Raw genomic sequence first — 27,541 nt, 5'->3', positions numbered from 1 at the left:
GAGCAGGTTACTTTTGCTCTCGTCTCATTCCCCCCCCCCCCCCGCCCCCAAATATCAGCCAGGGTTTGGCCTCCATGAGCCCTAAAGTGCCTTTCAGTTCAGTGATTCACTTCTTGTTGCTTCAGAGGCAGGTCTTATCAGAGTTTTCACGCAGTCCAAGCCTTCACCCTGTGACTCACTGCTTCCCCGCCCCTTTAAAACCAGAAATAAGAATTCATTTCCTCCATTGGCTGAGACTCCTCCCCAGTGCCCTCTGCTGTGTTTAAGGGCTGGGATATTGAGCCTTGAGGCACTTCACTTCTTGTTGTATGGCTTTCTGGGTAAGTGCTTTATAGTCAAGTGAGGTGAATGTGAAAATGCTTTAATAACTGTAATTTAGACATACTTGATTTTTTCTTGTTATGGCAACATGAGAGTGAACCATAGATAGCATGATACCCTCCTCCTAAGAAGGGCAAAGGTGAGAGGCATTGAGTAGCCTGCCGTACAGTTAAGTTATTTAACTCAGAAGTCTGGTAGTCCCTAGCCCTGTGACCTTGAAGTTCGTTAATTTACCCCTCTGAAAGGAAGGTCATGGATTTACAGTGCTCAGCACATAGTAGGGGCTAAGTAGATGTTTTCTTTACTGTTCTAACAGAAGAACAAAATGGCCCATCCTGAGGATGCTTCTCTGCGGATAGCACATCCTCTGGAAATTCCTTCTGTGTGCTTACTGCATGCATTATGTTCATAGGATGAGCAAAACACAGCGTCCACCCTAATGAGGTAGGAAGCAGAGACAGAAAAATAAATGAAGAAAGTATTGTCTAGTTGTGATGTGCTAGGAAAAAAATCTGATGGGGAGTGATGGGATGGGAAGGGGTGCTGCTTTAGGTAGAGTGGGTAAGGGAAGTCCTGTTTGAAAAGGTAAGTTTGTTCGTTGGGCAAGAATCAACTCTAAAAATCTAGGGGAGGGACATTCTGGCAGAGAGAATAGCATAGGAAAAGGCTCAGAGGTTGGTTTCTTTTAAGAAACAGAAGACCTCTGTTTCTGGCATGTAGTGATTTGAAGGGGAGAGTGGTATGAAATAAGGGGGTGGGGAGTGGACCTTGAACTTCCTGGTAAAGAGTTTGGATTTTATTTCAAGTGGATGAAAAGCTGCTGGAGACTGTTACGCAGGAGGTGTATGTACTAATCATTGATAATAGTTTTAGAAACACCATCTGGTTGCTCTTTGGAAAACAGACCGGTGGAGGGGGTGAGGGTGGGAGCAGGGAGACCAGTGAGAAGGCGGCCGTAGTCATCTGTTTGTGGCCTGGACTCCAGTTGTAGCTCTGCAGTGGAGAGCAGGTCAGATTTTGCTGTCTCTAGCTTTTTTCTTAGATGACTCTCAATCAGGATCCTCTGATGTTCATAGTAATTAGAGTCATTGTTCCTACCAGTCTGTACTTGGAATACTTTGCTGATTGCAGGGTGGTTGAGAAGGGCTTTTACCTCATCTCCCATCAAAGGGCAATTCTCCTGTGATCTTTTGGTCTGGAGCTAGTTTAGTTTCTACAGTTTTAGAGGTGATTGAATTTAGTTTTCAAGAGGCTTGGAGAGAGGCTCCCAGCAGACCATGGAGGACCAATCTCAGTTGTAATAACTTTGCTGAAAGCAGTCTGTCTTCTTGAGACTGCTTTCCTGCCTGAGAGGACGGGAGCTACTGCCCTTCTTTTTCGTGTCCTCTGGGGGAGAGGTCTTATCTGCTTATTGGGATAGTGCTGAGGTGTTGTCACCACCACATACCACTCATTTAGGCACTTACTGACTTGATACTGTGCTTCGACCTAGAGAATCAGAGATGAAAATACACTGTGCCTGCCCTCCAGGGACTCAGGATTAGAAGTGTGTAATTTTGTTTTATCTTTTTTGAGTTTGTGTGAGTGTGTGTGTGTGTGTGTGTGTGTGAGAGAGAGAGAGAGAGAGAGAGAGAGAGAGAGGGAGGGAGGGAGGGAGGGAGGGAGGGAAAGAAGGAGGAAGGGGGGGGAGAGAGAGACAGAGAAAGACAGAGAAAGGATGGGAGAGGGAGGGGAGAAGAAAGGAAACATACCAGTTAGTGCCGAAACATGAGTGTGTACTTGGGGCCAAGGCTAAAGAGGAGGTTTTTATCTGGAGGGAAAGGGCAAAGGAGGCTTTGCAGAGGAGGAAGATATGAGGTGGGTCAGCAGAGAGTTTGGGGAGCCATGAGAGTGTGGCAAGACAGCAGATAGCTAACACGGAAGTGGCCTGTAGCCTTTAGACCTTGACCTGGAGATGGTGAGGAGCCATTGGCTATCTTACAGCAGAAGAGACAGATCAGCTCGGATATTTGAAAGAACACTCGAGCAGCAGCATAGAGGAAGAGGAGTGTAGCCAGCCAGGAAGGGACTGGAGGGAGAGATCCAGGAACAGTTAAGGGTAGAATCTCACAGATAGGATTTGAGCCATATCTTTGCCTCTAGCTGTGTGTGCCTTGAGCAGGTCACTCTGCACCTCAGATTCCTCTTCTGTAAATAAGGGTACTAGTATCTACCTTATTGGATTAAATTATGTTATGCATGCTAAGCTGTTAGTACAATGTCTTCCATACGGTAAGTGATCAATAAATGCTTGCCATTATCATTATTACAAGGAGACTTGCAATTATTCAGGTGGGAACAAGTACCTAGTATAGAAGCATGGAAAACTAGATGAGAAGTAATAGTGTCAGAGAGTTTTCTGAAGGAGAATAAGAAGAGGCTGGGTGACGGATTAGAACTGTGTACAGGATGAAGGAGAAGGAATTGAGGACAATTCCCAAGTTTACAGCTTGGACAGTGGTTGTAGGGCGATGGCATTAACCAAGCTGGAGAACACAGAGGAGGAGCAATACTTCATAATGGTATTGTTTTTTGAAGTTTGTAAAAGTCCTTTTGTCATGGGAGTCTCACAGTGTCCGTGGATGCTGTGAGTTCCGTAAGGCAGGATGTGATACTCATGTTCCGCACGATGTCTCCAGCACCTAGTAGAGTGCCTGGCATGTGGTCAATGCTTAGTAAATGTTTATTAAATGAAAGAAAACGTGTATATTCTGTTGTTATTCCCATTGTATGGAGATGAAAATGAGGCTGGAGAGAGGATGTAATGACTCAGAGACCAGTTCTACTGGTGGCTGTGGGCACCTGGCGTTCTGTTTACTCCCTTATGGCTGAAGGTGTCATCATGACCTTTGTCATTGCTCAGCTCATTAAACGCCCACCTGTGCAAGGTGTGGTGCACAGTGGGAGAAAAAGAAGTGGAATAGGATCAGGCCCTGCCCTGTGGACTGTGTAGCCAAATGTGGATGCTATCTTTGGGGCATACACATTGGAAAGACAATAAATCACCCATTGAAACAAACCTGTGAAGGTCAAGTACATTATTTGCAGAGTGCAGGTATGTTCCAGGCAGTGGTTTCAGTTAGGGGATTAGAGCAAAATTCGGATTGCATATTTTTTTCCAAATTGCTTTTCCTTTCCCTTAGTCATTCATTCATTCATTCATTCTTAAGCATGTGGTAGGCTCTTAAACTGTGTGCTAGGCTGCATGCTCGGAATGCAGAGACACCAGACATGGTCCCTGCCATCCAGGAAACTTAAATATCGTCACTTTCCTTTTCTATAAAGTAGAAATTACATTCATCTCATGTGACTATATGGTGAGGGTTAGCTAAGATAATGTATGAAAGAGTGTGGCACAATATGAATATTGAGTAAGTGTACTTTTCTGATGAAGTTACTGTTGATCAGACTTCTTTAGTTTGATTGTCAAAATGGAAAAGTTTTTTCGTTGAGAACTAGATATAAACCAGGATTGCAGTCTAGGTGAAATGACAAAAATCATCCAAACTTAGGCTTTTTTGGTACCTATCTAAACAGTGTCCTGTTGGTTTTCTTCCTAAGAAGGATGATCAGATATCAGAGATTCTTTTCTTCTTAAGGCATTGTAACTATGAAATATCTATTCTAGGTGGTTCAGATTTCCCTTTTGCCTTTTTCCCTTTTCCCTTTCATTTTAATAAAAATGAAAACAGTTTGTAGAGAAGACAATACTTTAGTTTAACAAGAGAATTGTGTGAGATTGGGAAGTGGAGACTGGGTATCTCAAACACCCTACACTGGTAAATTTCTTTTGGATTTCTGGATGTAAATCAGCTCATTTACAGGTTAATTTAGGTTCAGCTGAAAATGTCTGATCGATGCATAGAGGCCAGGAGCTCGCGGGAAATATGTCTTCATTAAGTCCTGCTCATCGCTGGGGCCAGGGTGACTCTCCTCTGTTTAATAAAGTTGCTGTAAAACATTGGCATGTGGGAAGACATCCTAATAAGTTAAATTTATAGTGAGTGTGGCTTTTTGGTTCTCTGGAATCAAGGTATCAGGTTGAAAATCACGGCATCTTAATGGTGCATGTGCCAGCAGGATCTCCTCTCCCAGAGGCCCAGGGATGGAAAACCTGAAACCCACCCAGGAAACCGAGCAGTGGGAATTTCCCTTGGTGACACTTAGATTTCTTGTTCGAAGAAATGGTTGACTAGGTTGGGTTTGCTTCACTCCTTACGACAGATGGAATGTCAGAGAGGCCTTATGTGTTGGCTGTCCAAACATGCTGGCGCCTTTAATTCAAATGACAGTGTGTTTTGTTGTGGGGTTTTTTTGCCCCATTTGGCAGGGAGATTAAATATTTTTCAGCGCCTGCCAGTAGGTTTATAATGTGATTTGAAATTCAGGATAGATTTTCTTTGGAAGTTTAGCTGAATGTGAGAACCTTTGAGCTGGACTGTTTTGCTCAGGGGAATCTTGAGTTGGCCTGAGTCGGGTTTGAGTATGGAGAATGAGGCCTGTAAAGATGCGTGTGAGCGTACATCGCTGAGGCTTAGCCGGGAGCTGCTTTGTTTACAGTCGTTCAGAGCCCTGAAATGGAGCCAGGGAGGATTGGGAGGAGGGGCGGGGCTCTTGGGGCCTTGAGGAGTTCCTTTGGGTAGGAAAGGTTTGTGAAAACGTGGTCCTCTTGCCCAGGCTTATTTTGTGCTGTGCCACTGTGTTTTAAAAAGTGAGAGAGAGGATATTCAAAAACAACAACTTTAGATTGGTCATTTTATGGGTGGATGACTATACTTAGAAGGGAAGTTTAAGCATAGTAGCAGGAAACAACTACAGACCTAGCTGGATATAGTACTACCTTGTTTTAAAGGTATTTGTCTCAAGCCGGCAGATGGTAATTATTGAGTTCCTTCTAGGAGGGAGGCAGCATGATGTACGGTGTAGGCAAAGATTTCTAAATTTGAATACCAGCTTAACCACTCACCAGCAGTACCTTGGCAGTTATCCACTCTGAGTTTCAATTTTCCCATCTATAAAAATGGAATAATAATAATTCTTAGGGTTCTTGTGAGGATATAATAAGTTGATATATATAAAGTGCCTAGCAGAGTGCCTAGCTCATAGAAGGGACATAAATGTTTCCTTGGTTTCCCAAGTACAGTCTTAGGCGCAGTAAGGGATATAAAGATGGCTAAGATACTCCCTTCCAATAAGAGCTCACAATTCAGTGAGGAACACACACATGTACAAGCAACTTATAAAAGGCAAATTTAGTAAGTGTGCAAATGAAGTACCAGAGGAAAATGCAGCAGGAAGAGCTTAATTCATCTCTGAGGGTTGGCAGGTTCATCTCACCGAGCCACCCATCTAGTGCCCAAATTCTTTTTGCGGTATTCCTGCCAAGCGATTAACCTCTGATGGAACCTCTCTGCTGACGGATTTATATCAGGTGCTCTGTCCTTCCGCTCCATATAGCATAGCCTGTCTTTGGGTAGCTCTGACTATAAATCACCTTTCTTTTTTGGAACTGAGATCTGTCTTCCTGTAGTGCCCACCTCCAGATTGGCACTTCCTGTAGTGCCCACCTCCAGACTGGCTACAGATTGGGGTGGTAGCTCCATGGGGAAGCAGCTTGGGGTGGTAGAGAGAAGGTGGCATCTGGAGTTAGAAGGCGTGGGGGCAAATCTGAGCTCTGATAGAGTGAACTGTGTTTCTTCTGTTGTAGAAAGAGCTTGCTGGTTCTGCCTCTTAGGGCCTCAGAACAGGTCTCACACTCCTTCGACAAGACAGATGGAGGAAGATGGTACTAATGTCTCAAGCCTGCACTTCCCTAGGACAGGTCTCCCCTCCTGGTCCATTGACTGTTCTGTTGCCTGGTGTTTCTGTTCCTTTCTTACTGCCCTCCCCTGGATGTCCTCCTGCTCATCAGTGTTGCTCTTAAGATGTGGAATGGGCAGAGCGGAATATTCTTAATATTCCAGCCACGGGCTGAGCGGCACAGCCCAGACCATGCAGGACTGGCCATTTGTTTAGGGTTTAATTTGGTTCTGTGTGCTGTATGGCCCTGGTAGTTCCGATATCACTGAGACAGTTTTTTGTTTGTTTGTTCGTTTGGTTGTTGTTTTTGAAAAGCAGTTACTTTGCTGTGGCCTTTCATTAGTAAAGCAATGAGCATCTAGCAACCTCTAAAGTTTGTTAGGTTCTTCTTCAAGAGTCTTAGCTGAAGGATTGAAGGATTTAAGTTCCTAACGAGAGCATCTGGCTGGCTTGATTCTCCCGTAGCTGATATTTCTAGCTCTTGTCTCCTACCTCTTCCTTACAGGGCAGAGCTGGCTGGAAGGCTCTTTTGAGGGATTCACGAAAGCTATACATCTTTGTGGTTGTGGCTGTTTAGTTCAAAAGGTTGGTGGTATGGTACGGTAGAAAAGGCGCTGGGTTTGGGATCAGAAGACCTGAGTTTACCTTTCACTTCTCCCACTTACTACTTTTGGGATCTGGGGCAAGTCTCATATTTCTGAGCATGGGCTTCTTTAGTTGCAAAAACAGGATACTATGTAACTTTGCTACTCGAAGTGTGGTCTTTGGGAACATCGGGGGAATTGTTAGAAATGCAGACTGTCAGGCCCCACCCAGATCTTCTGAAGCAGAACCTGCATTTTTATGAGAGCCTCAGGTCATTTTTATGCACATTAAAGTTTGAGAAACACCTCTTTATAGTTACTGTGGGGATTAAATGAGAATTTTGGGCATTTTTCATATGTCCAGGCCAGTATTCATTCCTGGACACTCAGGGACGCTGTGTCTCTGGTCCACTTGCTCACTCTTTTTTCTGCTCAAAGATTAAACTCTTCTGCAGCTCACCCTATCCCCAGATACCTTCAGTTACCTCCAGATCTGATGAGGCCTCAGAACATGAATGGCTTAGTAGAAGTTCATCTTCCCCTCTTTGAAAAAGAACCTGAAACACAGGTCCTACTGATAGGGTAACAGCATTCTCATGAAAGATGAACAACCCCAGTTTAAGTTAGAAGAAATTCCCTTCCTCAGGAAGCAGCTGGCCCCTGCGTGATTGCGGGGACCAGCTAGTAAAGAATTTCCACCCAGTGAGGCTCGTGTAGAGTGCCATAAGAGCCACAGGTGAAGAGGAATTCATGTCGCTGGCATTGGGGGTGGGGGCTAGGAAGTGTGTGGTTTTTTTTAAAGTTATATCTTTTTAAATTTTTACCATAAAGATTTTTTGATGAGTTCTGATTTCCTTGTTCAGTGGCTTTATGACTGTTTCCAATTCGGTTTATATGACATTGACACTGTTCTGATCCACCAGTTTTCTACATCAAGAGGGACAGGCATTCTTTTGAGTGCCTGTTCTATGTTAGGAACCATCTGAGATGCCATGTGGATTTCCAGGCAGTGAAAAAGACAGAGCCTGGCCCAATGGATCCTACAGCTGAACAGATCTGTGACTCTCCCAAAGAAAAAAGTGATCACAACTACATAGCCCAGACGTTTTCTTACTGGAGTCTTAAAATCATCGAAGTGTTTCTTCCAGGAGCTTAGGGAGAAAGTAAAACTAGCAAATGCAAGTAGCTCTCAGATGGGGTAGCGGGAGTTAGGGGGGATGATAAAGGAGGACATTCCATCATCACACTTGCCCTGTTCCATTCTATAAGATGACATTTTTTTCTGGATTTTGGAGCGATAGTGACTTTTTGAGCAGGGATTCCTAATTGGGTTAAACCCAGCAAAGACATTATCTTCTTTTCAGTCTTAAAAAGAACCAAAATCAAACAGGCCCCCCCCCCCCCCGACCCTGCCCAAAACAAACAGGCATCAAGCACTAAGTTGCTTGGGAGGCTTGGCCTGGGGCTTGGCATGGACTGCGGAGGAAATTTCCTCCCGTTGAACCTCAAGGCAGTTGAGTTTGCTCAGGACTAGGAGGCTGAGTCCAAAGCATGCCCAAGTGTGAGGCCCTGCCTTACAGTCCTGCTCTCCAGAGGCTCATACTCTTGGTGGAGGGATAAACCTAGGATGGGAGTAATTAGAGTCCAAAATTGGCTGTAAGTGGCACCCACAGGAGCACCCTAAATGGAGTTCGGTGGAGATTTGAAGATGGGAGCAGTTGCCACACTTTAGGGTTGAGGGTGACAATATGATCCTTCCTGTTCTTAAAGGAGTAGGCAGCTCTGCGGTGCGGTGGGGGTTGGGTGCAAACGCTCATGTTGGTATATGACCTCAGATCTAGAGTTACAACTGGAAGTTGCAGAAGATTGTTTGCTTTCATCTAGCTGTGTTGCGTAAAGAGTAGTGTATTTGAGAAAAGGAAACCAGGAGTTTTGAGACAGATTTGGATATTGTGCACTGTTTAGGGACTCTGGTGTTGCAGTCTTCAATTTTTTTGGCCTTAGTGCTGCATAGACAGACATTTGCATTTCATTCCAGATGGTCCATTTTTAACAAAGGAAGCTGGAAACGTGCATCATTCATGAGTTGATTGAAAGTGTGTGTATTAACTTGAGCTATGTGCCAGATACTGTCCTAGTTTACTGGGTAATGGCAGATGAACACAGGTCATTGCCTTTGAGACACTCACAATCTAACTAGAGTGACAGACAAGAAAACAGGTATAATCAGGATACAGTGTGATCTGTTCTAGAAGCATATTCAGAATTCAGAGTATAGGATACACAGTAGAGTGGGTGCATGTGTGTATTGCTTGAATCTGTGTTTTATTAAATAGTTATTTTGGAGAGTACTAGAATATTAGAATAGAAGGGAACTCAAAATGTATGAGTGCTTGAAACTGAATTAATAGGAAAAGTTTTTGAGAAAGAAAACCCAGGAACATAGAAACACATGCAGCACTTTTTATTTTATTTAATTCACGCCTGAGGATATACTTAGAGAGAGAGTGAGAGGAAATATTTGATTGATTGCTTCCCATATGCACCCTGACCAGGAATTGAACCCTTTTGTCTATGGGATAAGGCTCCAACCAACTGAGCCATACCAGCCAGGGCCAGGGCACAGTACTTTTTAAAAAGTACTTTATTTGAATCAGAAGCACCTTTGAGAGGACATAAGAATGGATAAATGTTTGGCTTAGGTTAGTCATAAAATAATTAGCTTTGGAATACTAAGTTTAAAAGTACAGCTTATTCTGCCATGGCTGGTATGGCTCAGTGGGTCGAGCGCTGGCTTATGATCAAAAGAGTCCCTGATCGATTCTCAGTGGAGGCATGTGCCTGCATTGCAGGCCAGGTCCTTGGTTGGGGGCGTCTGGCACAGAAACACCTATGTTTCTCTCCCTGTCTGTCTCCTTCCCTTCCCCTCTCTAAAAAATAATAAATAAAACCTTTAAAAAATAGTATTCTGATAATTATTACAAAGTTGCTTTATAATTGTCTGCTTCTGGCAAAAGGAAGTAGGGACTAATAAACCTGAGAAGTGGATTCTTTACTATCTGCATATGCAAGAACTGTAAGTTCCTTGTTTGTAATCTTTATAAGACCTGATAGTGGTAAAAGCAAAAATGAGACTCGTACATGTGTGTGGTCTGGCTGCTGTTCTATGCAGAGGTTTGAAGAGAGAGGTTGCTACTCAGACAAGGCTGCTTGGAAGACTCCATATTAGGGTGAGGAGTTTGACCAACTCTGTGTCCACAGAATTCATTAGACTTAGAAACGTTGACTGACAAAGGAAGCATTTAAATCCCAAATGATTGCTGGTTTCTTAGTTCTCCATCAGGTGGGTCGGTTGCTTTCGTCTCTGCAGAGCATTTTCTCCTTTCAGAATCTTGCATACTGGGCAGTAAGTAGGTGGTTGTGGATTGCTTAGCAAGTCTGGAGCAGAGCTGGTTATTGAGTTGCAGTGGACTCTGCTAGCCTTTTGGCCATGTCCAAGGAAGGATGGCAGCCTGACATTCAGTGTTTGCTCTTGGCAGACAGGGCTGTAGGGCTGGTGGCTGCAGACTGCCCTTCTTTATACTTAGATTTAGAAGTAATTTTGGACGTGTAAAAGACAGACAGCAGTGTAGGAATGAACACCTTAAGTTATTTTCATCATTATAAAAAGATCATATTTCAAAGTTAAAAAATTTCTTTTTCAGGAGGAAAATCTTCAGAAAATGAAAGCATTCTCCCATCTTTGGTAAATGCCACGCACTTTACAAACTTGGTCACGTTTGATCTTTTCACCACCCCCATGCATTAAGTGGTATTGCCCCTCCACCCCCTTTAGAGTTGAGAAGGCCAAGGTTCAGATTACGCGAATCACAGGACTGACCCAGGAGCCTTGGGCCTCCTGAGTTGGGCTGCATGTACTACAGTGGGTTCTGATATCTTTGGTTTTCTCCTAGGGCCAGGTCTCTATAGCTTTTAGTACTTATAACTTATCAATGGACAAAATCTTGTCACTGTAAATAAATTTCTGTAATACTCCCTCCACAGTGTGAGCACCTGTTATTTTGCAGGGAAATACTCATTTGTAAAGGGTTTTATGGCTTCCAGAGCACTTTCACAAATATGATCTTATTTTGAAACTCAGAGAGGCTTTATAAGGTAGGTAGGGCAGGGTGTGATTTTAACCCCATTTTGCAGGGGAGAAAACTAAGGCTCAAGGCAGTTAAGTGGTTTTCCTGGGGACTGTGTCAACGCTAGAACCTTTCTTTAGGCTGCAGGTCTCATGCTTTCCTGCACTGTTCTGCCTCCCTCGTATTAATGCCCAATCTCAGATTCCCTTCCCAGCTTCAGCAAGGCTGTGTGTCAGTAATGGGTGTAAGCCAGGTTTAGGAGGACAAGGTTGAGGGTCCTTAGGGTGACTGGCTCGTTTTATACACAGTAGTACTACTGCCAGAGAGAAGATGAAGTGGAGACTGTTCATATGTGTCCAGAATGGCTTGAGAACCTTTATTCACTGTATTCATTTATTCAGTCTGCTACAACGTTAGCATTGTGTGTTTCCCATGTGGCTTTCATTTCTTTTACCACAATAAGCTAGTTTTCTCAACAGCCTCTAGAACAGTGCTTCTCAACCTTGGCACTATTGACATTTTGGACTGGATACTTTTTTGTTGTGGGGGCTGTCCTGTACATTGCAGGATGTTTAGCAGTATCCTTGGCCTCCACTCACTAGATGTCCATAGCACCCCCTCTTCAGTTTTGATCACCAACAATGCCTCCAAACACTGCTTATTGTCCCCTGGGGAACAAGAGCTCTAGGGGTTGAGAACCGTGTCCCAGGGCTGGTGAAGACCTGCAGGGGCAGCAGTGCAGCTTCAGAGGCTGGCCGACGGGTGCAGGGTCTCACAGAGCAGAGCTGGGAGGATCCAGGAGAGTGCTTTTAATCCTGCCCTTCTGTTCTGCCGAGCAGACCGAAGTCTAGAGCTGTCTCAGGGCCTCCTGGCTCTACTTTCTGGGAGTGTGGCTAGGACTCAAACCCAGACCTGAATTTCTCCAGGCCAGGACTCTCTTATCAACCCAGACGTCCTCAGTCTTTTCCAGGTTGAAAAATCCTTTTCTAATTCCAAAAAAATACCAGAGATGGCCATGTGATCATATTGGTACTTTTAGTACCCATTAATTGAGAAAATAATTCCTTTCAACCACTATTTATTTAATACCCACTATTTGTGTTTCTGTCCGAGGACTGCCTGACATGAATGGTGGTAGTCGGTGGTCACGTGGTCGTGTTTTTATTGTTGTATGGTGAATACAGTCGTCGTGTGGGGCACAGGCAGTGTGCCGGTGGCCATATTGACAGAGCGGTGAAGTGATAACTGCGAACCCAGTGGGCACATGGCTCCTGGGTTGCAAGCCAATTGATGTATTTATACCATGAGATTTTAGAGAACAGCAGGCCTGAAAACTCTGGGCTTTTCTTGAAACCATGAACTATCCACACTCAAAATGGAAATCTCCACACTCTGGAAATAAAAAGCCAACAGGATACCTGAAGTCCTCAGTGTAGCTCTCTCACCAGCTGCACACTAGGGCATTTGTGATGAAAGAAGAGGCATTTGGCTGGAAACAAGTTTTAAGTTCCTAGCATTAGTTGGTAAATGGTGCATGGGTCTAAGGGGAGTTTAAAATAATGGCCTTGAACTTGAGAATCTATGTTTCCAGAGCCTCCCGTCTCAAAGCACTCAGCTTCTCTGACAGGTACTATTACTGTTATTTCAGAGGGAAGAGGCAGAGAGGCCAGGCCACACAAATTGTCCCTGAAAGAGAGCCAGCTACTCCTAGGTTTAGGAGCTAGGACTCTGGTTGGCATTCAGGGATGGGGCTGCTTGTTCTGTCAGATGATGGTGGAAAACGGAAAAAGGTTCTCTATTAAGTTCCACCCAATTCAGCCAACATTTGAGTGCCCACTGTGGCAGATTTCATGTGAAGGGACTGTATGGGACATAGACGATGGGGCACAGATGAGCAGGACTGGGGACGGAGGAAGAGCTGGGCCGTTCCTGGCAGGGGGATCATAGGAGCCAAGACTAGCACATACTGTGTGTGGGGGGAAGGGGTGAGGCGACACAGGTACGGGTGACACATACCTGGTGGCTCAGGTGCAGTGAGAGTTGAAAAGGTAGGCTGCGACTTCTTTGAGGAGGCCCTGGATGCCAAGCTGAGGAATCGTGTTAGGTTGAATTTACTGCGGCACAAAGTGAATGGACACTTTCTGTGTCTAGAGAGCAGTTTGCTGGAGCCCAGCGGCCGTCTTCCTGCAGCACCCTGGTGAAGTTTTCCTTTAGAAGGTTTTCTGCCCATTACCGCCTGAGGGAATGAGGTGGGTAGAGGGGCTGTTGTTCCCTTATAAGCGAGGACCCATGGGGTCACCACCCTTTTTCTAGTTACTTCTTGGTTCCCCTTCTGCTTTATTTGAAGCCTGAAGCCCAGCATATCCTGGGCAACTGGTTGGAGACGGAATAACAACTTTCCACTTGAGAGTGTCTCGGGTTACATGCTGAAGGTAAGCAGGCCTCTCTTCCCTATTTAAATTAGCTTGACTCATCCTCATTTATTAATCAGGTCCTTGGCTGCCTCATATTGAACGTTTACTCCCAGTGCCTGGCTGGCTCACTCAATTAGTTGTGATCTTTGAGATTATATAATCTTCCTTTCATGTTTATCTTTGATCCGAGAGAGAGCGAGCTAGTTAATTCCCTTGGCCGAGGATGAGGACCTGTGTTTCTGAGGCCACACGTTAAGTTCAGCCCCCAACTCTCTACTTGCTGTCTTAATCAGAAACATCTGAAAGTGAACTCTGCCCCCCCCCCTTTCCTAAGCTCCCAGTTTCCTGTCAGCTTTCCTGCTGTCTGGGTGCTCTCCCCCGTCACCCAGGATGATCAAGCAGAGCTCTAAGACTTAGAGACACTGCACCCTGGTTCTAGCTCTGACTCTCAGCTGGTGTCTTTGGGTGTCTTCCCTACTCGGGGCCTTTGTTTTCTTGACAGTAAAATGAAAAAGAGGGCTTAAATGAATGCCGAGATTCGTTTCTGCTCCAACATTCTCCAAATCAGCAAATGCCCACCATACAGTAGCCCTCCAGAGAACAAGGTGTTGCTCCAAGCAGTTTTGCTGCATAAAAAGATGGAGCAGCTCAGCATTCATTCTGTCTGTTAGCAGCTTGGGTACATCCCTGCTCTTTGTAGAAGCTGAGAGCAGCCACAGACAGTTTTGTAGAAAGTGCTGGACATTTTTCCATTTTGATTCCCTAGTTCAGATGCCAGAGCTGGATAATGGTTTTTAGCTGCTCCCCAGAGCCTTTGTCCAGGCAAGCAACACAGATGCTAGAGGGCGTCTGTCTTGGTGTCTGAGCCGCCCGCCTACCTCTGACTTGACTGCCAGACTTTTGGCAAATTAGAGCCACAGGTTTCTGCTGGGGCTGAGCAGGCCGAAGCTCTGCTGGACAAAAACCCAGTACTGACCAGTTAAGCATACTGGGGGTGCTTCCTTGTGGCAGAACTTGACTTCCTCACCTACCCACCTTTGGGCCACAGGATACAGGTGATTTGTCTCCTGTGTGAGGGGAGTGGAGAAAGGAACCAACTGCTAAGGACTGGTCTGACTTGAGTCCTTTTAATTAAATCTGCTCCTTAGAATGGCAACTGAAGATGATGCTGGGAGTCTTGGGGCCAGGGGGGATGGCTTCTCTGGAAAGGCCTTTTGTGCGTAGTGTAAATCCTGGTGCCACCGTGAACAGCTGAGCGTCTTAGGAATATGGAAGCCGTTTACCCATCTGGTTCTAAATTACAGTCTTTAAAACCTCAAGTCCCTTCTAGTGCTCGTTAAAACAGTTCTCTCCCTTTTATTAACTTTCACAGTACATTCCTATCTCCTAAGCAGCTCTGGAAGAATCACACAACTTTAGAGCTCATCTTACCCATGCAGGGGGAATCCCAGGCCCAGAGAGAGGAGGTGACCGTTAAAAATGACACAACTCATGAAGGCAAACCTGGGACTGGGTCCGTCGTTTCTGCCTCCTCGTTCCAGTGAGTCCTGCTGCCTCATTGCTTCTCAGGAGACACTGTGGTGGCACGTTCCCAGTCCTGCCAGAATGGTTTTGAAAACAAAATTTAAAGTTACTATGCAGAAAGCCAGCTGACAGGAGAGATGGAGCAGACAGTTGCTATTTTAGGGGGTTGTTTTCTTTTGAGTCAGAAGTGCCTATTGGTGGTTTGGTGGACTGGCTCAGCCTGGGTGGAGGATCATAAACTCCAAGGTCTTGTTGTTGCTACATTCCTGACTCTGTTACCAGGGTCTTTTCCTGCACCCCAGGGTATTCGGTGCCGGGGTTCAGAATAATTCCCACTTTTAACCCATTTTTTTTTTTTTTGGACTCTGGGGAGGATTGGGAAGTCTATAAAGAGACCTGGGAAAGAGTTGGTCTATAAATAGCAGTTTTTGGTGCTGCTTGATTTTTTTTTAATGAGGTATAACTTATTTATAGTGAAGCAGACAAATCTTAAGTGTACAGCTCAATTCTTACAAATGTATATACCTACATAACCACCGCCCAGATTAGGGTATAGACCATTCTCAGCACTCCAGCAGTCTTGATGATTTTTTTGGTAAATAGCTCAGGACACGAGAAGAGAGCAGCTTTTTATTGTGGCCACTTTAAGAACCTCAGAGGCCATTATATTATCCTTCTGTTACTCATTCAACATATGTTTCCAAAACACCTAGCAGTGCAGGGCTCTGTGCTGGGAGCAACTGGGAGTACAGAAACTCGTCATTGTTGGCCTCTGTCTCAGTCTCATGGCCCATCATGAATTATGATGCGTCCAAGGGAGACTGTGAGAAGGCCTGTGAGAGTCAGCTTGGAGGAGGGAGGCTGCCTCTTGCAGGGAGAAGGGAGGTTGTATATTTGTGTAGACACAGAATTTTCCCCAGTCCTTTCACTGCCTATCAATATAGGAAATGGGCCAGATTATGGATTTTGAGCCTCTTCTCAGCCAGTTCTTTGCATTCTCGGACCACGTTGGCTACTTGGAGAGATGCAAACCCAGCTGAAAATCCACATCTGCAGTGTTTGCTGTCTTGCCTTCTCTATTGGGAAGTAGGAGAGAACACAGGCGGTATGGAGGAAAGCAGAAACAAGAGGTGCTTTCATAAGCCCCCTAAGACCACATTAGTCTACTATGGGTTAATTTTGGCCCGAATTTCTCTGTCCCTTTTGATCCAGTAGTTTAAAACATAGTTTTCTGTATCTTTAGTGAAAACAGATCCAAGGAGTTTTCTGATCTTTTTCATGTATGAGAAACAAGTTTTTGATTTGTTTTGTTTTAATTGCTAATAAAGGCATTTGACTGTGTGGTTTGTAGGAGGGGGGAAAGCCATGTCCAAAGTAGATGCAGAATGATCCCTTTCTTTTTTTTTAAACTTGTTTTAAGATTTTATTTATTTATTTTTAGAAAGAGGGCAAGGGAAGGAGGGAGGGAGAGGAACATCTGTGTGTGGTTGCCTCTTGCATGCCCCCACTGGGGACCTGGCCTGCAACCCAGGCATGTGCCCTGACTGGGAATCAAACCAGTGACCCTTTGGATCACAGGCTGGCACTCAATCCACTGAGCCACATCAGCCAGGGCAGAATGATCCCTTTCTTTAAAGAAATTGTCTCCAAGGTAGTAAAGATCAGCACATGAGATGGTCAGCATGAAGACACACTATGACATCTGGTCATTACAGAGCTATATCTTGGTACATGTGTTGACAGTAGATAAGAAAGAAAGAAGGATGGATGGCTGAGCCTAGCTGACCTTGTTCAGGGTCTGATGAGTTACTGTCTTGGAAACATAAGAGACTTTGATTATCTGGGTCCATTCCTATTGGGGGGAAGCCTCAGAAGTCTAAATTCAGGATTGATTCTAAAGAACTGACGTGTAGCCTTATTCAAATTCATGAGAGCTTTGATAGGAGAAATTTACAGGAGCAAAGCAGCTGCTTCCCATGGTAGCCTGGCTGGGAAAAATTCCACACCCCTGCCAGGACGGAGGGGGGGCGGCCAATGGTGAGAGGTCTCATAGACCACCAGGAAGAACAATGCATTTCTAAGTTAACAGATAACATCAGGTAGTTATCCACACTCTATACATTCATTAACCTCCTTCCTGGGGGCCTGACGTTTATCTTTGGATGGGTTCTGGCTTTCTGGGTAATCAGCCAAACCTGAGGCTACAGAGAGTTAAACAGTCACAGAGGTTAAACAGAGAGTCCAACCCTTTACTGCTGGAGCCATATTGCACCTCCGACTTCCCCTACAATTCCCCACCGCCATTTCACAGATAAGGAAACTAAGACTTTGATTTGACCAGAGAGCTGGAACCAGAACTGGGTCTCATGTCTGATGGGGAACAGAGATGGTCTAGAGGAGTGCTCAGCAGGATTTGGAAGGAAGCTTGGCTAGGAGAGGATGGTGGTGAGGCCGAAGGCAGAGGGTGAGTGGAGTGGCAGGGAGCTTTGGTTGGTTTCCCTTCACATTTGGAGCCAGGAAAATCAAGGTACCAATAGAAGTGAGAGTCGGGAGACAGGAAAGACTCTGAGCCTGTCTATCAGTTATCTGAGGGAGTGCCTTGGGATACTGAGGCCAGGATAAAGTATTTTAATTGGCTGGAGAAGTTTCAGCATTTATCCTTCATATCTTTTGTTTTTTAATTGACTACATGGGCCCCCAGAGGCTTTGGTAGGAAGCCTGCTTTCCGACTTCCTTTCTTTACATTCTTTTCTAAACAATCAGTTTATAATCTAGTACTGTTGTATATCATTCAAGGGAATAGAAATTATCCCCCCCCTGCCCCCAATATTTTGGTTTCCGGTTATTCTGTGTGGTTTGTTAGTCCTCCAGTTTTATTATTCTCACATATATGGTTATAAACTACATTGTTCAGCAGGGAAGATCACATAGCAAACTCATAAAATCAATCTTTTTCTTTTTGTCTCTGTGGTAAAATATATATAACATAAAATTTACCATTTTAACCATTTTTAAGTATACAGTTTTCTGGTATTAAGTACATTCACATTGTTGTGCCCAATCTGTTTTTACTCTTTGGATTTTTTTCTACCAAGATTAATCATTGAGGCGAGGGGTGCTTAAACTTGATGTCTGCCATTAAGATTAGCTATTTGGTCTCTCTGAGTCTGTGTCCTTGTTTGTAAAATGGGAGGAATAATAACAAGAACTCTGAAGTCAGACACACTGGGTTTAAACTTAGGCTTCATCAGTTACTAACTGTAATCTTGGGGAAGTTACTTCACTTTTAAGCCTCTTTTGCCATATTAAAATGGAAAGGGATGAAGATTTATTGCCTGCTATCAGGTATTGTACTACATACGTGCCTTGCATATGCTGCCTTACTCCTTACGATGATCCAGTAAGATACAGGTATTATTATCCTTCTATCACACATATGGACAGGGAGCCTCAGAGAGGTTAAGTGACTTGCCCAAGGTCACCAAATTACTAATGTCTTACCCTGGATGCAACTGATCAATATTTCTCTGTCATCTCTCTTTCTCTCTCCCCGCCTCCTTCCCTTTCTTAGTTCCCCTGTCTCTCAAAATCAAGAAGCATATCCTCCGTTGAGGATTTAAATAAATAAATATTCAAACAATGAATGCATAAATATGTGGAGCAGCAAATCGACGTCTCTGTCATAAATAAATAAATAAATAAATAGCTCTTGGGAAGAGCCTTTTGGGAATGACAATTACACGATTTTGTTTTAAATGTAGATTCTGATTCAGTTAACATTGGGTTGGCCAAAAAGTCTGCTTAGTTTTTTTTCCATAAAATAAAAGACATTTTCATTTTCACCAATCACTTTATTGATTTGGATATTTTGAGTACGTCGGCTCTCTCCCATGTGGTATAGCATTGATTGCTCTCAGTTAATATTAGTCCCAATTTGATCACGGCCAACTTCAGCTGGTCTGCCAAACCACAGAGCATCATCCAGCAAGAAAGCTCCAGCACAAACCTTGCAAACCACTTTTGACATGTTCGATCAGTCACAGCATCTTCTCTATACACTGCACACATCTCTTTTTGCATTTCAGTTGTGATTTTGCCTTTCTTGAAATAATAAAGCATAAGATTCTGAAAATGACGCGTATTTTCTTCCATCTTCAATATTTTAAAATGGCTATACAAAAATTCACCAATTTTGATAAGCTTTTTAAAAAAATACGTGCTGATATGAAGGCTGTCACAACACAATCTAACAAAACTGTTTTGAATGAAGTTAAAGACAACTAAGCGCTACTAAAGCCATCGAACGGAAAAAACCAAATGAACTGTTTGGTCATCCCCATATTTGCTGAACCTTTCCTGGGTGATGGACATTGTAGTTCCGGGTAGGATTATTTTACTGTCTTATAACCATTTTATGAACGAGGAAATTAAAGCTCAAGGGTCACCCAAGATCACCCAGATTGGAAATGATACAGTCAGGAGGTGGACCCAGATCTGCCTGACTCCCACCTTATGGGACCTCAGGATTATCTGACTGTGACCCAGTTGTTTCAAGCAATTTATAAAAATGAATCTCATTCCAGCATTAGTATTTGGCTAGTCCCAGGAAATTAACTGCAGTGAGATTTGACCTAAATCACAAAATAATAAAATGTATGGGGTGGGGTGTAAGGAAGGGGTCTTCCCAGCCATTATGAGCACATCTTCTCAAAGCTTTGCAGAAAAACCAGAAATAGAATACTGCCATAACTTTTTCTATTATATGTCTAGGAGGATAGAGCCAAGCACAGATTCCTTATTTCTTCTCTTATGACTCTGGGAAGTAGACCAGTGGGTTCTTGTGATTTCATAAACAGAGTGAGAACTGGCAGGGATAAAAATCTCATTAGAGCTTTCATGCAAAGTTAGCCTGTTGTTGGGGTTTTTCATCCATGGAGATAGTTTTAATGGCCAGATGCGGTTCAAATAAACTCCTATGTGGAGAAGCAATGACGGCTGGTCCTTGGTCAGTTTAAAGCCTTTGGCTTGGTAGAAAAGGCTTGGTTGTTTGAAGAGCCTCTAAAACATTTTCCCTAGGCCCAGAGATCCTTGAAAACTACTGGTTGAGGCCGAGTGATTGACCAGGCTGTAGGCATTGCTTCCTCCTCATTCATTGAGATGTGGGCTTGAACACCTTCTTTATGCCAGAAAGTGTCCCTAGGAAGCTCACTGTGCTGTCTAGGGCGATGTCAGTAACAGTACAGCATTATTAGTGCTTTAAGGGGGCAGCCTCCATCAAGGGTGGTGCAGGAGAAGGGTCTTAGCCCAGCCTGGGGGAATAGGATGATTGAGAAGTTGCTGCCTGGACAGCCCTGCAAGACCAGTGGAAGCTAGCCAGGTAACGAGTGAGAAGAGCTTGTGGGGAGAACTAGAAGACTGATGAAGCTTAGAGAATGAAAGCCAGTGCAGGGTTTTCTAGTCAGGGGAGTGGAACATTAAGGTATATGTTTAGAAAAACCACTTGTGACAAGTAGAGAAAGGACCAACAAAGGCAACCCCCAAATGAATCCACACACAGTCTCTCCTCTCCCTCCCTTCTCCAGCTCACATAGCCCAACCCACAATCTTATGAGCAAGTCCCCAGCACCATCCGCTTGCCCCCAAGAACACGTACCCAGCTGACTCCACACAAGGCCCTATAGTCCTTGAGCACAGGCCTCTTGCTCTTGGGTCCTGATTGCTCCAGCTGCTGGAGGGGCCTTCCCTCGGTATGCTGAAGAGCTGGGAGCTGCAGTTTAGGCTGATAATCTGTGGGAAGAGAGGCTTTTCCAGCCCCTAAAAAGGGAGAGGCTGAAACCGCTGCCTTCCATCTTCCAGCCTTGATTTGGGTTCACCATTATTGGGAAGGGGAGGCAAAGGCTATGGGAGAAGAGGTGGGAATTTTTAATACCTGGCTTCTCAGCCAGGGAGGAGTGTAGAAATAAGTGTAGAAATAAGAGGCAAGTTCCCCCAAAGATTCGGGGAGCGGGGGGAGAAAGTAAACAGGACTTCAGCCAAACTCCCACCTTATCCCTCTTACCTAGGTGGACTTACCTAGAGTACATTTTTTTTCTTTTTTAATATCACAAATAGGGTTGTGTGTTTTTTTGTCACTATTAAAAGTCTGAATTTTAAACAGCTCCTTGAACTGGAGGTGGGGGCTCATATCCATCAGCACATTCAATTTTAGCACCTGTCTTATCTCCAGTAGCTTTTCCAGAATTGCTGCCTTTACCATGAAATTCCATGAGTTTTCCCAATTCAAACTTAAGCTTCTTCAGCATTTTGGCTTTTCCAGCAAAGATGTCATGGAGTGGACAGATGGGCAAGCCTTTTCTCTGTCTTTCCAATGCTGCTTGGAATCAGTTTATCGACCACTTCTTTCAAGTCGTTTATCTGCACCTCTCGGGTCATGACTTCCGTCATCTTCCGGGTTTAGTGGACTTGTTGAATGCTGAGCGTACGAGGTCTTCCGAATCTGGTTGTGTTTTTTTAGTAAAACCAACACAGAATAGATGAAGCGAATACCCATGGGTAGTCTTGACATCCACATGAGCTTCAGTCATGATCTGCCACTTTTTGACCGTGCAGCACAGTTTGTCCCAGGTAAAATCCATCCCATGGAAGTTGGGCAGTTTTTGCCCTGAACATCCTCAGTAATTAGCTTGAATTTTCCAAATACAGCTTCATCATTCCGCAGATCAGCTAGGCTCACTTCAGAAACCTGACCCTTGAGACTATCAGAGGCAGTTTTGCTTCCTTGGGTTCCCATGACAGGTGCTTTTCCAGTACTTCTTATGTTGACCATATTCACACCACACCAATCTTTCTTAGAAGATGGGTCAACCACTCTCTTCTTTTTCCCCCTCTTTGTCCCCTTCTCGTAAGGCACCTGTTCTTGCCGACTGCCATGGTGCTACTCAGAGAGCCAAAATGCCTGCCACCCTGTCCTCGAGATGTCCTTTCACCCTGAGATCCCCAGAACCTTCGCCGTGTGTATCACCTCACTGTAGGACAGGATTGGTGGCTAGAAAGAAAAGGGGAGACGGAGGTTCTCATGATTCCTGGGAGGCAGGGCGACTTTATATCGTTCGAATCAGGACACTTACGAGAATGAAGGGGGAGCCATCAGTAATTACTCTGGTATAGCAGATGTCAACCGAGGCTGTCCCAGGAGAACCAGGAGGTATGGTGACCCTACTCAGAACTTGGGGTAGAAACGCAGCACATAAGTTGCCAAGGGCAGGGAATAGCCAGAAGAAAACATCAATTCCATTTTTATCAATGCAGAGGCTGTTGCAGAGGGAAAGGTATAAAGGAAGTTGGGGCAGAAGGATTGGGAGAGGGAATTACTGAGGAAGTGGACCTACAGAACTTGGGGGACCAGTCAAGGACAGACTTGAGAGAGCCTCATCTGGAGGCCCTGTCTTTTAGAATGTCTCTCTCCTTTTTCTCTAGCTCCCTCATTTTTAACTCTGTATGGGATCATTCATTACCTTTTGCAAATCTAGTAAGCGCTGTTTTCTCAGAAAACATGTTAAAATTTTGCATGTTGTGTTTGGGAGCCACAGATCCGTCTGGTTGAGGGTCCTTGCTCCAGCTTCTCTCCCCTGCTGTTTTTTCGCTCTGCCACATTCCTTGCACAGGCCAGTTTGTTTTGCAGAAGACGGAATGCCAGCTCATACCAGTTTACTCTGCAGAAGGGGGATTTACTGACTCACATGACTGTGGGAAAGGGAAGGGTGGAGCTGGTCTCTCTGTGTGTTAACTCAGTCTTACTGACTTCCCCCTGAGTCGGTGCCGTGACTGCAGGCTACTCTGACTTACAGCTTTGGATCCTGGTTAGGGGAGCAGGGAGTCTCTATTTCCCTCTATGCCCATTTTTCTTCTACCTTTATTAGAAAAATCCCAGAGAAGGAATCTGATTGGCTGCTTGGGTCATGTGCCGTGACTAGATCAATCACCATAATCCAGGAGAAGGCTATTCTCGGCCCACCTTGGATCACAAGCCTACTCCACCCTGTGGCTAGGGAGACAGTCTGTTTGTGGAGGCTTAGGGTCTTGAGGGGGTTGGCTTTTTAGGAAAACAATTGCCGCCTGCACTTTCTCCTCCTCACTAACCTCGCCCAGAGCTTCTGGGCCCAGCCCTCTACCGAGCTTTCACTCAGCAGGGGTTCACTCAGCACCTGCTCTGTGCCCGTACATCCTTGGGCCTTAGTTTTCTCCTCTGTACAAACAAGGTCAGATTTATTCTCCAAGAGTGTGTTTGTCCAGCCAGCCATTCCTCTGGGCACATACTGTGTACCAAGGATACTGAGGGAAGAAGACACAGTCCCCCTTCCCTCCAGTAGCTCACATTCTGATTAAATTACAGGTGGCGTGAAAATAGATATGCACTAGGACTCTGAGGTTCTGTGCCTCCACTTTGTGGGAACCAAGGCAAGACTTTTTCCCAGAAAGACACCAGTTTCCCGTGGCTCCTCTTGCCCTTCGTGCCTTGCTGCTGTTTGATCTAGAAGGGTGATTTGTCTCCACAACCATCACTGCATGTCCCTGATTCTAAAAGGAGAAAAGGCTGGTTTGGTTTTCGTCTTGCTTTGGAAAAACACTGGAAAGTTTTTCTGCTGGCATTTACAAACGACCCCGGCCCCCAGACCTCTGTCGTCATCTCAGTTGCCAGGGTGTGCTCATGCTTGTTCAGGCAGAAGGGGGCTGTTGTTGGCATGGGTTCAGTTGCAAGTAGAGGAAGAAAAGCCAACCAGAAAAGAAACATTTCATCCCAGCCTGGGAACGGAAACTAAAGGCAAGCTGTGTTTCCCCTCTCCACAGCCAAGAACCTGGCTGCCCTGAGTAAGCTGAGAGCATCCAGCCTGCGACCTGCTGGGGAGGGGAGCACAGTCAGTGCCTGCACTCCGCCCTTGAGACCAGACCACAGCTCCAGTGCCAGGCGTAGTGAAGCTGTTCTTAGTAAATGTTTGCTGTTTTAAGTATAGCTGCCTTTTCGTGTCTAGGGATGGGGAAGAAATTGGCTGTTTTGTTTATGTTACTTTTTTTGTTTGTTTTGATTAGGTGTAGGGTAAAGAGTTGATAATTTGCAAAGTTCCTTCCCTGCCCCAGCCGGTCAGCGTGTCTCCCAGAGTAACCAATTACAAGGCCCAGAGACTGTCTGTAGATTACAAACATCTACCTATATATTCTCCTGACACACACATGTATAAACGGTAGCAATTAGGTTACCTTTGAATCCTGTGTTCTGTAGAGTTTAATAAGAAAGTATTTAGATTTGACCCACTCAGAAGTCCCTGGACTCTCCTATCTTCATCATATGGATGTAGAGAATTTTCATTCAAATTTCAGGTACTGATTTAAATTTCGGTGTTTGTAGCCCCACAGAAGACCTGCTGAGAATGGTTTCTCCCTTCCTGACCCAACTCCTCTAAGTCACTAGTTTTTCTGAGAAATGGCATCTCAACCACCCAGGTTCTCCTGCCAGCAGCCTGGATGTTGCTCCTGACCCCCTCTCCGTTTTCTCACCCTGCACATTCAGAAAGGTTTGCAGGCCCATGGAATCTTCCTCCTGGTGTCTCTCAAGTCCGTCCTCTCCTGGTCAGCCCCTCTGCCATAGCCTTGGATCAGGCCCTTGAAGTCCAGACCCTCTGGATTAGTGCAGTGGTTGTCAGTCCTTTCTCCCCATTGCAGCCAGGGGGATCTTTCTGAAATACAAATCTGATCACATTCCTGTCTTACTTAGAATCTTCCAGTGGCTTCCCTCTACGGTGGGATAAAGTCCAACAGCCCCTGAACAAGACATACAAGACTGTTCATGAGTTTCTTTCTGGGGCTTTTATCTTTCCTCCTCCCTCCCTCATTTTCTCATCCCTCTCTGTTCCTCCTGCCTGGGATATGTCCCTCTTGTCTATCTTTTATCATTTTTTAAAATGTGTGATAGCTCCAAAGATTAGATTTTCCTCCTCTAGGCTCCCAGAGTGCCCCTGGTTACCTCTGTCATCATACGACATTGTGCTCTCTGCTGGTTGGCGAGCACCTTCGACCTTGGGACTGTTACCATTTTTGTCCCCGTTCCATAGCAAAGTGTCATGAGCAAGGTCTAATTCCTGATGTGGTAGGAGGAGCATGGATTTGGGTCATTCAAGGAACTTGTCGGTTTCATCTAAGTGGTAAGGTTTATCGGCATGAAGTTATTTAAAATATCCCCCTTTTTTCCTTTTACTTTACTATCTGTGGAATCTGCAGTGATACCATATCTGTCATTCCTGATATTGGTAATATTTTTTTTTCCTGATCAACCTGGCTAAAAGCTCAGTTTTATTAATCTTTTCAAAGTGCCAGATTTTAAAAATATATTTTATTTATTTATCTTTAGAGAGAGGGGAAGGGAGGGAGAAAGAGAGAGAAACATCGATGTGTGATTACCTCTCACACGCCCCCTTTGGGGACCTGGCCTGCAACCCAGGCATGTGCCCCGACTGGGAATCAAACCGGCGACCCTTTTGTTCACAGGCTGGTGTTCAGTCCACTGAGCCATACTAGCCAGGGCTCAAAGTGCCAGATTTTTATTTCATTGACTTTATGTATTGTTTCTCTTTTCTATTTTATTGATTTTTCACTTTGATCCTATTTTCCTTCCCTCTGCTTACTTTTGATTTCACTTGCTCTTCTTTGTCTAGTTTCTTAAGGTAGAAGTTGAGGTCATTGATTTGAGGTCTTATGTCCTTTCCTAAAATAGGATTTTACTATAAATGTTTCCCTAAATACTGCTTTAGTGGAATCCCGCAAGGCTTGATATGTTGTGTTTTCGTTTTCATTCAGTTCTCAATATCTTCTAATTTCTCATTTCCTTTTTGATCCATGGGTTATTTAGCAGTTGTTATTTAGTTTTTAGATATTTGGGGATTTTCTAGAGGTCTTTTGTTAATGATTTCTAATTTAATTCCCTTGTGGTCAGAGAACATACTTCATATGATTTGAATTCTTTTACATTTATTGAGATTTGCATCATGACCTAGAATATGGTCTCATGGTAAATTTTTTGTGTTCACATCAACAAAATGAGTATTTTTCTGGTGGTTCTGCAAATGTCAGTTAGGTCTAGTTTGTTGATTATGCTGTTCAAGTCTTCTATATCCTTACTGATTTTCTGTCTGCTCATTCTATCAGTTGTTAAAGAGGGGTATTGAAATCTGACAGTACTTGTAGGTTTGTCTATTTCTCATTGCGGTTCTATCCATTTTTGCTTCAGGTATTTTTTTTTAATATATTTATTGATTGTGCTATTACAGTTGTCCCATTTCTCCCCCCACTCCACTCCATCCTGCCCACCCCCTCCCTCCCACATTCCCCCCCTATAGTTCATGTCCATGGGTCATACTTGTAAGTTCTTTGGCTTCTACATTTCCTACACTATTCTTACCCTCCCCCTGTCTATTTTCTACCTACCATTTATGCTACTTATTCTCTGTACCTTTCCCCCCCTCTCCCCCTCCCACTCCCCTATTGACAACCCTCCATGTGATCTCCATTTCTGTGGTTCTGTTTCTGTTCTAGTTGTTTGCTTAGTTTTCTTTTGTTTTGGTTTTAGGTGTGGTTGTTAATAGCTGTGAGTTTGCTGTCATTTTTACTGTTCCTATTTTTTATCTTCTTTTTCTTAGGTAACTCCCTTTAACATTTCATATAATAAGGGCTTGGTGATGATGAACTCCTTGAACTTGACCTTATCTGAGAAGCACTTTATCTGCCCTTCCATTCTAAATGATAGCTTTGCTGGATACAGTAATCTTGGATGTAGGTCCTTGCGTTTAATCTTGGGTAATGTAATTATGATGTGCCTTGGCGTGTTCCTCCTTGGGTCCAGCTTCTTTGGGACTCTCTGAGCTTCCTGGACTTCCCAGAAGTCTATTTCCTTTGCCAGATTAGGGAAGTTCTCCTTCATTATTTGTTCAAATAAGTTTTCAACTTTTTGTTCTTCCTCTTCTCCTTCTGGCACCCCTATAATTCGGATGTTGGAACGTTTCAAGGCGTCCTGGAGGTTCCTAAGCCTCTCCTCATTTTTCCAAGTTCTTGTTTCTTCATTCTTTTTTGGTTGGATGTTTGTTTCTTCCTTCTGGTCCACACCGTTGATTTGAGTCCCAGTTTCCTTCGCATCACTATTGGTTCCCTGTACATTTTCCTTTGTTTCTCTTAGCATAGGCTTCATTTTTTCATTTGTTTTTTGAACAGATTCAACCAAGTCTGTGAGCATATTGATAACCAGTGCTTTGAACTGTGCATCCGATAGGTTGGCTATCTCTTCCTCGCTTAGTTGTATTTTTTCTGGAGCTTTGAAGTGTTCTGTCATTTGGGCCTTTTTTTTTTTGTCTTGGCGAGTCTGTTACTTTAAGGGGCGGAGCCTTAGGTGTTCACCGGGGCGGGGTAATGCTGGTTGCTGTGCTGTGACGCTGTACATGGGGGAGGGGCCCAGAGGGAGCAATGGCGCCCGCCTCACTCTCCTCTGGATTTCAATCTTTCACTCCCATACCCACAATCAAACTGGGCCCCTCAGGTGCTGGCTCCCGAGTAGGTGGGCTTGTGCACACTCTAGGCCCCTGTGGGTCTCTCCAACGACCTCTCCTGTGAGGCTGGGAGTCTCTCCTGCTGCTGCCCCAACCCCCACGGGCGTTTTCAATCAAAGGTTTGAGGCTTTATTTCCCCGAGCTGT

At 44.5% G+C, this 27,541-nt stretch overlaps 1 protein-coding gene and 1 long non-coding RNA gene across 2 annotated transcripts in view; both read left to right on the top strand.

The window, feature by feature from the left end:
• Nucleotides 1–27,541, top strand: part of CHMP4B (charged multivesicular body protein 4B) — a 43,409-nt gene that overhangs the window by 897 nt on the left and 14,971 nt on the right. The window lies entirely within an intron of this gene.
• Nucleotides 272–22,464, top strand: LOC123479623 (uncharacterized). Its single transcript, XR_006655285.2, has 3 exons — nucleotides 272–320; nucleotides 13,022–13,119; nucleotides 13,218–22,464. It is a non-coding gene; the product is annotated as an uncharacterized lncRNA (long non-coding RNA).

Source organism: Desmodus rotundus, chromosome 6 (assembly GCF_022682495.2).
Source record: "Desmodus rotundus isolate HL8 chromosome 6, HLdesRot8A.1, whole genome shotgun sequence".
NCBI classification, from domain to species: Eukaryota; Metazoa; Chordata; class Mammalia; order Chiroptera; family Phyllostomidae; genus Desmodus; species Desmodus rotundus.
The sequence above is the reverse complement of the archived record's forward strand: the minus strand, read 5'-3'. Positions and strand labels throughout refer to the sequence as shown.